This window comes from Orycteropus afer, unplaced genomic scaffold (genome assembly GCF_000298275.1).
Source record: "Orycteropus afer afer isolate SDZICR_OR568_19922 unplaced genomic scaffold, OryAfe1.0 scaffold00037, whole genome shotgun sequence".
NCBI lineage: Eukaryota > Metazoa > Chordata > Mammalia > Tubulidentata > Orycteropodidae > Orycteropus > Orycteropus afer.
The window spans coordinates 3,261,317-3,270,097 of record NW_006921624.1 but is presented as its reverse complement, the minus strand read 5'-3'; positions in this window follow the sequence as shown (position 1 = coordinate 3,270,097).

Genomic DNA, 8,781 nt, shown 5'->3' with positions numbered 1-8,781 from the left:
ATAGGATCATATCATCAGCAAATAGGGATAGTTGACTTCTTCCTTACCAATTTGGATGCCTTTGATTTATTTCCACATTCTGTTGGATCACCTTTCTTTGGAAAGGGCAAATATATGGATCTCTTTCAGTCGGTTGGCCAGGTGGCTGTCTTTCAATTTTCTTGGCTAGACAAGTGAGCACTTCCAGCATCACATCTGTTTGTTGAAGCATCTCATTGGTATTCCAGTTCCTGGAGCCTTGTTTTTTCACCAGTGCCTTCAATGCAGCTTGCACTTCTTTCAATACCATCAGATCTTGATCATTTGCTACCTCCTGAAATGGTTAAACGTTAACCAATTCTATTTGGTACAGTGACTGTATGTATTACATCTGCCTCGATGCTTCCTGCATCATTTAAAATCTTGCCCACAATTCATATGGAAAGGAGACCTCAGATAAGCAGAGCAATTCTGAAGAAGAACAAAGTGGGAGGTCTCACACTCCCAGATCTTAAAACCCACTATACAGCCACAGTAGTCAAAACAGTGTGGTATTGGTACAATGATAGACAGATAGATCAATGGAACAGAATCGAAAGTCCACATATAGACCCATCCATCTATGGACAGCTGATCTTTGACAAACGTCCAAAACCCACTAAATGGGGAAGAGACAGCCTCTTTAACAAATGGTGCTGGCAAAACTGGATATCCACTTGCAGAGAAATGAAACAAGACCCATACCTCACCTCATGCACAAAAACAAACTCAAGCTGGATCAAAGACTTAAATGTAAAACCCAAAACTATGAAATTCATCAAAGATAAAATAGGGGCAACTCTGGGGGCCCTAATTTATGGCATAAATAGACTATCAAGCATAACCCAGAATGTTCAGGAGGTAGAAGAGAAGCTAGATGACTGGGACCTTTTAAAAATTCAATTCTTATGTGCATCGAAAGACTTCGTCAAAAGGGTAAAAAGAGAACCTGCAGATTGGGAGAAAATATTTGCCTATGACATATCTGATAAAGGACTTATCTCCAAAATCTATAGAAAACTTCAACACCTCAACACCAAAAAGACAAATAACCCAATTCAAAAATGGGCAAAAGACTTGAACAGATACTTCACCAAAGATGATATACTGGCAGCCAACAAACACATGAGAAATTGCTCGCGATCATTAGTCATTAGAGAGATGCAAATCAAAACGATGAAATATCATCTCACCCTAGCAATAATAGGAAAGTTCAACAGGACAGAAAATAACAAATGCTGGCAAAGTTGTGGAGATATTAGAACTCTCGTGTACTGCTGGTGGGATTGTAAAATGGTACAACCATTGTGGCATATGGTATAGCATTTCCTTAAAAAACTGAAAATAGAAATACCATTTGACCCAGCAATTCCATTACTGGGAATATGATCCTACAGAGGTGAGAGACAGTGCATGAACAGACGTTTGTACACCTGTGTTCACTGCAGCACTGTTCACTATAGCAAAGAGATGGAAACAACCTAAATGTCTATCACCAAATGAGTGGATAATCAAATTATGGTACATGCACATAATGGAATACTATGCCTACTTCCGTAGTGATACTGCCTCGGAAACCCAAGGAGGGGTCGCTATGAGTCGGGGCCGGCTCGATGGCAAATAACAACAACAACAACAACATGCTATGTTAAAGAACAGTGAGGGATACATGAATCATCTCACAACATGGATGAGCTTGGAGGACATTATGCTGAGTGAAATAAGTCAATCGCAGAAGAACTAATATTGTATGAGCCTATTACTATAAAAAGACAAGGGTTTGCTTGGGAAAGGGAACATATTTTGTAGCTTACTGGGGTGGGGAGGTGAGGGGAGGGATTAATTCCAGGCTAGTTGGGGGCCACACGCTGACCTGGGTAAGGGGAGGGATGTATGGAAAGAGTCTGTGACCATCATGATAACATTAGGAAATGGGAGGAAACCAAATTGTGCACATAGGAGATAGACGACAGATGCTAACACCAACCAGTGTGTCCACAATACTGCATTACCATTAACACCAAACACCAGCATACAGATAAACACATAAACATCTGAGAAGATCAGATGGGGATCAGTGAACAGATTATACTCTAGACCAAGGATAGATTCAGCTGAGGCTAATCTTGCACAGACACCAGCGATACAAAATACCTGCAATCCTTACAGAAACAACAGAAGACACATGTAGAGTAATCCCTCACAGCCAGACATTGTGGGAGAGAGATCCAACAGATCTACCCACTCAGGACCATAGTACTGGGGGACACCAGACTCAATTGACACAACAAAATACATAAAACCTTGTTCCTCATCCTATATTGGTGAGTAGCGACTAGGGTCTTAAAAGCTTTCAAGCGGCCATCTAAGATGCACCTAATGGTCTCCTATCGTTGGAAGTGAAGTTGTTGTTGTTGTTGTTATGTGCCGTCAAGTTGGACCCGACTCATAGCGACCCCTCCTTGGGTTTCCGAGGCAGTATCACTACGGATAGATTGCCCCATCTTCCTTCCGAGGAGTGGCTGGTGGATGTGAAGAAGAGTCCAAAAAAAAAAAAACAAGGGCATTTGGAAGCAATCAGCCCTAGGACACGATGGCCCTTAAGACCAGAAGAACTAGCTGGTGCCTGGCTACCAATGCCAACCACTTGGGAAAGGATCAAATCTGGAGATCCTGGATAGAGTGGGAGGAAAAATGTGGAACAAAATCCAAAAACTCAGTAATGACCAGAATTACTGGTCGGATGGAGTCTGGTGAGACCCCCAATACTATGGTCCTGGGATACATTTTGGGCCTGGAATAAAGTTCACTCCCAAGGGCTGTCTCTCAGCCCAATAGTAAACAAGATGTACATGCAGACCACACAACCCAGGGTGACGTACCCACATACTCTATGGAAATGCATCCCTTGGAGCAGTCAACCATGGGGCACCAGAGGGGCAACATGCACATGGAGGAAATGCAGGACAAGCAAGAGTGCATAACTATGAGGGGCATGGGGGGAGGGTTAGTAGGCAGGGAGGGGAGAAGACTGGATTAGGGTTGGGCATGGTAAATGGGGAGTGAAACTAAATGTACACACAATGTTGAATGTAAATGAAACTCTTAAAATAAAAAATAAAAATCTTGCCCATAGAATCCTTCAATATTGTAACTTGAGACTTGATATTTTCAATTCTTTCAACTTGAGAAATGTCAATCGTGTTCTTCCCTTTTGGTTTTGTAACTCCAGGTCTTTGCACATTTCATTATAATACTTCACTTTGTCTTCTCGAGCTGCTCTTTGAGATCTGGTCAGATCTTTTATTTCATCATTTCTTTTACCCTTTCACTTTAGCTACTCTCCATTCAAGAACAAGTTTCAGAGTCTCTTCTGACATCCATTTTTGCCTTTTCTATCTTTTAAGGACCTTTTACTTGCTTCATGTCCGATGGATGGCCTTGATGTTATCCCATTACTTGTCTGGTCTTCAGTCACTGGTGTTCATTGCACCAAATCTATTCTATAAATGATCTCTAAAGACAGGTGGGATTCACTCAAGGTAATACTTTGGCTGTCATGGACTTGTTTTAATTTTCTTCAGCTTCAACTTGAACTTGAAAATGAGCAATGGATGGTCTGTTCGTCAGTCAGACCCTAGCCTTGTTCTCACTGATGCGCTTCTCCATTGTCTCTTTCCATGAACGTAGTCAGCAAAAAAGGGGAAGATTCTCAATGACATGGATTGGCACAGGGGCTGCGACCGTGGGCTGGAGCGTGGCGAGGATTGTGACAATGGTGCAGGACCAGGCAGTGTTTGGATCTGTTGTACATAGGATCAGTATGAGTTGCAGCTGACTCGACAGCACCTAACAACAATACCAGTCAATTTGATTCCTGTGCATTCCATCTGGCAATGTCCACATGTATAGCTGCCATTTTTGTGGTTGAAAAAATGTATTTCCAGAGGTCTTGCAAAATTCTGTCATGCAATCTCCAGTGTCATTTCTATCACCATATTTTCCAACTACATATCCTTCCTTGTTTCCAACTTTCACATTCCAGTAACCAGTAATTATTCATGCACCTTTTTTTCCATTGTGTTTATGTACTGTAGTTAACTCTTAATATATTAGGTTCTTAAATGATACTCCCATGCCCCTCACCCAATTATCAATGCATCTTGATTGCATATTTAATCAATTTCAGACTGGAGAAGTTGGTGAAAATCTTCAATTCCATCTTTGGTATTAGTGGTTGGTACATAAATATGAATCAAAGAACCAAACCAAATTCACTGCTGTGGAGTTGGATACGACTCATTGTGACCCTCCTTGGGTTTCCAAGGTGGTATCACTAAGGAAGTAGATTGTTCAACCTTCTTTCCAAGGAGCGGCTGGTGGGTTTGAACTAGCCACTGGTAAACAGTCAAATGCCTTAGGCACTCTGCCACCAGAGTTTCTTAAATTTGAATAGTAGTTGCATTAACTGGTCTTCCTTGTAGGTGTATGGATATTATGTACTGTCACTGACAGCATTGTACTATAGGATAGATGTTGAAATGTTCTTTTTGACAATGGCTGTGACATCGTTCCTCTTCAATTTGTCATTCCCGGAATAGTAGGCCATATGATTGTCCAATTCAAAATGGCCAATACCAGTCCATTTCAGCTCTCTAAAGCCTAAGATATCTATCTTTATGCATTCCATTTCATTTTTGATGACATTCAATTTTCCTGCATTCATTCTTCTTACATTCCACGCTCCAACTATTAATGTATGTTAATGAGGGAATCAGTCAGTTATTAGAACCAGTTCAAAGGAGAATTCAAAGAACTACACTTATATCAGCAATCAGGAATGCTGAAAAAAGAAATCACAAATAGATGTAAGACTAGTCTATCCATGGGCCAATAATCAAGTGCCTTCCACAGGACACAATTCATTTGCATTTCTATGGACAAGAATCATGTACATTATGATCAGTTTTTTGCAACTTGGAGTTGAAAAATCGCTGCAGGACAATGAGAGACAAGTTATGGATGCAGGAGACCCAGTAATCTTTTTTGCCTACTTTGTAGTCTCTCATAGTATTTCCTGACATCTATTAAAAAGAAAAAATATATAACATTAAAAATACATATAACATTAATATGACCTTATAGGACATAACCCACAAATCCCCTCTCTATAGATACCTGTTGTGAAAAATTCATCAGCATTTTGACAGGCTTTATTCCTGTACATACAAACTTGTACTTGAAGAGAGAAATACAATCATGCTATTCACACTGATCCATAGTTTACTTGTTTCACTTGACATGTGTCATGAACACCATTTCGTGACAGAATTTAATTCTTTTTTAACTGGTCTCTTTTTCTTCTTCTTTTTAAACTTTAAATGTAACTTGGGTATTTTGTTTTCTTCCTTTTTTAATGATAGTCTAAAATTTCAGGCAATCTGAAGTGATTTTATTTTTTTAACTTTTTATTTGGAAATAATTTCAAATGTATAGTTAGGGGAGCTCTAGTGGCCTAGTGCCTAGGGCATTTGACTGCTAACCAAAAGGCTGGAGGTTCAAACCCACCAGCTGCTCCTCGGAAGGAAGACTGGGCAATCTACTTCAATAGTGATACTGCTTCGCAAACCCAAGTAGGGGTCATTATGAGTTGGAATCGATTTGGCAGTGAGTTTGGCTTTGTTTGGTTTATGGATAAGTTATTAAAATCAAAACAATACAAATAACACCTATATGTCTTTTACCCAGATTCTCCTGTTGTTAACATTTTTACTTCAGTGAGCTTTATCATTTACCCTCCCTCCTTCCCTCCCTCTCTACACACACACACACACACACACACACACAATTCTTTTGTCTGACCCCCTTGAGGGTAAGGTACATATATCATGGTCTTTTTACCCCTAAATATTTCAGCGTATACTTACTTAGAATAGGGATATTCTCTTGCATCATCATACTATCGGTATCAATTTCAGTAAATTAGCATTGATACATACTTATATATATTCATATTCCATTAAAAAAAAATCAGTATTGTCTTTAATCATGTTTTCCCCCTCCAGTACAGGATGTAGCCTAGGGTCAGGGATTGCATTTAATTGTCATATCTCTTTACAAACCCAAAAATCAAACACTGCCGTCGAGTTGGATCCGACTCATAGAGACCCCTCCTCGGGTTTCTGAGGTGGTATCACTACGGAAGTAGATTGCCCAGCCTTCCTTCCAAGGAGTGGCTGGTGGGTTTGAGCTGCCAGCCTTCTGGTTAGCAGTCAAGTGCCTTAGGCACTACGTCAAATTTAGACTATTTCTATAGCCTCTCTTTGTCTTTACACATTGACATTTTGGCAAAATGCCGCTCTCCCCCTTTTATAAAAATGGAAATGTAATTTTGCATTTGTCTGATGTTTCCTCCTAACTCATTTCAGCTTATTAATTCTTGGCCAGAATATCGCACAGAACATTCCAGAGTAACACATCGGTAGCCACAACGCCCTCTATGTGCCTCATTGGTTATGTTAATTTTGATCACCCCATCAAGGTGATGTCCAATTTCTCTACTGTATAATTACTGTTTTGATTTGTTTTTTCTTCCTTGCAACTAATAAGCAGTCTGTGGGAGACACGTTCAGACCAAGCAAATATCCTGCTTCTTGTCAGAATTTCTGCCTGGATCTAGCAACTATTAATTCGCGATTGATCCAGTCTTCGCTGTGATGGTTGCAGATGGTGATTTTCCAACCCTAGCGCTCCCTCAGCATTTACCAGTTGGGCCTCAGAATTGTCTCAGCACAAGTTGTTTTTCTTCTCATTTGTTTATTTACCTATTTATTATCCATATAGACTCATAAATTCCTATTTCAAGGGTGTAATTCATCACTCTATTTAATTATTTCGATGCTTAAATAATCCCAGATTTGGCCCCTGGCGTCCCTTCAGGCTGGTGCCTAGATCCTGGTGACATGGCCCAGTGTGGTCTGTGAACATTTTGCTCCTTCCTGGCACAACAAGCTATCCCAGGCTCACCCTGTTCCTACCCTGCACCAGCTCTGGAGTTAGCCGTTTCTCTGAGGAAGACTGGGGAATGGTATTAGAGACCAGGATCTGACCACTACTGGGATATCTTTGCGTCTTGACCCTTTCAGCAGACAGAGCTAGGAAACATGTGTGTATTTATTGCTGCTCTTGTTGTGTGCCATTGAGTTGATTCTATCTCACGGTGACCTTATAGGACAGAGTAGAGCTGCCCCATTTGGTTTCCTCGGCTGAAATCTTTATAGGAGCAGATTGCCAAGTCTTTTCTCCCATGGACAGGCTGGTGGGTTTGAATCACTGACCTTTGGGTTAGCAGCCCAGTGCTTAACCATTGCACTGTCAGGGCTCCTCATGTATCTACACATATACATAAAATACAAATAGACATCCATACACAACTACATGTGCAAGTAAAAATACATATTGTTAGGGATTTAATGATGTCCCTAAAAAGGTATGGTGAAGTCCCCAGTACCTGTAAATGTGACCTTATTTGACAATAGGGTCTTTGAAGATGTTATCAGTTAAGTTAACATGAAGTCATAGCAGAGTAAGGTGGGTCTTAATCCAGTGAGTGGTGTCCTTATATAAGAGGAGAAGGGACACAGAGAGAGGCACAGGTGAAGGATGCCATATGAAGTTGCATGTACACACCAAGGAATGCCTGAGACTACTAGCAGCCAGAAGAGGCGAGGCAAGGACTTTAGAGAGAACATTGTCTTGCCAACTCCCCAAATTTGGACTACTATCCTACAGAATTGTGAGACAACACATTTCTGTTCTTATAAACCCAGTTTGTGTAGAAAAAAAAACTTGTGAAAGCTGGAAACTGTGTAAGGCAGAAACCTGTCAGAGAAGGAAAATTCCAATATTTTCCACTAAAAGAAGTGATTGGAAAGTGGTAAGACTGCCAATGTCGAAAGCGGAAAACCGCAAGCCCCAGAGAAGCAGGGCAGTCCCGTCGAGTTCCAGTCCTCACAGGTTTCACTGTACTTTGTTTTGGCAGCTGTTCTGGTTTCCTTATGTGGCTTGAACAAACAGGAGTTTATTCTCTTACAATTTGGAGGCTTTAAGTCCGAATTCAAAGTGCCAGGCTCTAGGGGCTGGGGGAAAGCCCCTTGACCTTGGGCTTCAGCTCTGCCTCCTGCTCCCAGCCCACTGAAGCCAGAGGCTTTTTTTCACTCAGATGGCTGCTGGTTGCTGAAGCTGACAAGCCCAAGGTTGACAAGTAAAAAGGCACAGTCTGGATTTTCCCAAACCACATGGCAGGCCATTCATTCAAGTCCGTTTAAAGTCCCAAGGTCAGCAGAGCATGGCAGGCTGCTGAACAACGACACAGCTACATGCAGAGTTCAAATGTGCCATAGGCTAGATACCATTCCCAAAGCTGCTGCTTATATACAGGAAGCAGACCACATACCCAAAGCAGCCACTCAGCTGTTTGTGGTAGCTCCTACCATGGAGTTGATTGCCAGTCTGATCATGGGGAATAACTACCACCAGCTGCCCAGCCACTCAACCAGGCCCAGCCAAGTTGACACACAACCTTAACTACCACAGCAGCCCTACCAAACCATTGATTTATAGTGACCCTATAGGATAGAGTGGAACTGCCCCACAGGGTTTCCAGGGCTGTGAGCTCTGGTAGCATAGTGCCTAAGGCACTTGACTGCTAACCAGAAGGCTGGCGGTTCAAACCCACCAGCCACTCCTTGGAAGGAAGATGGG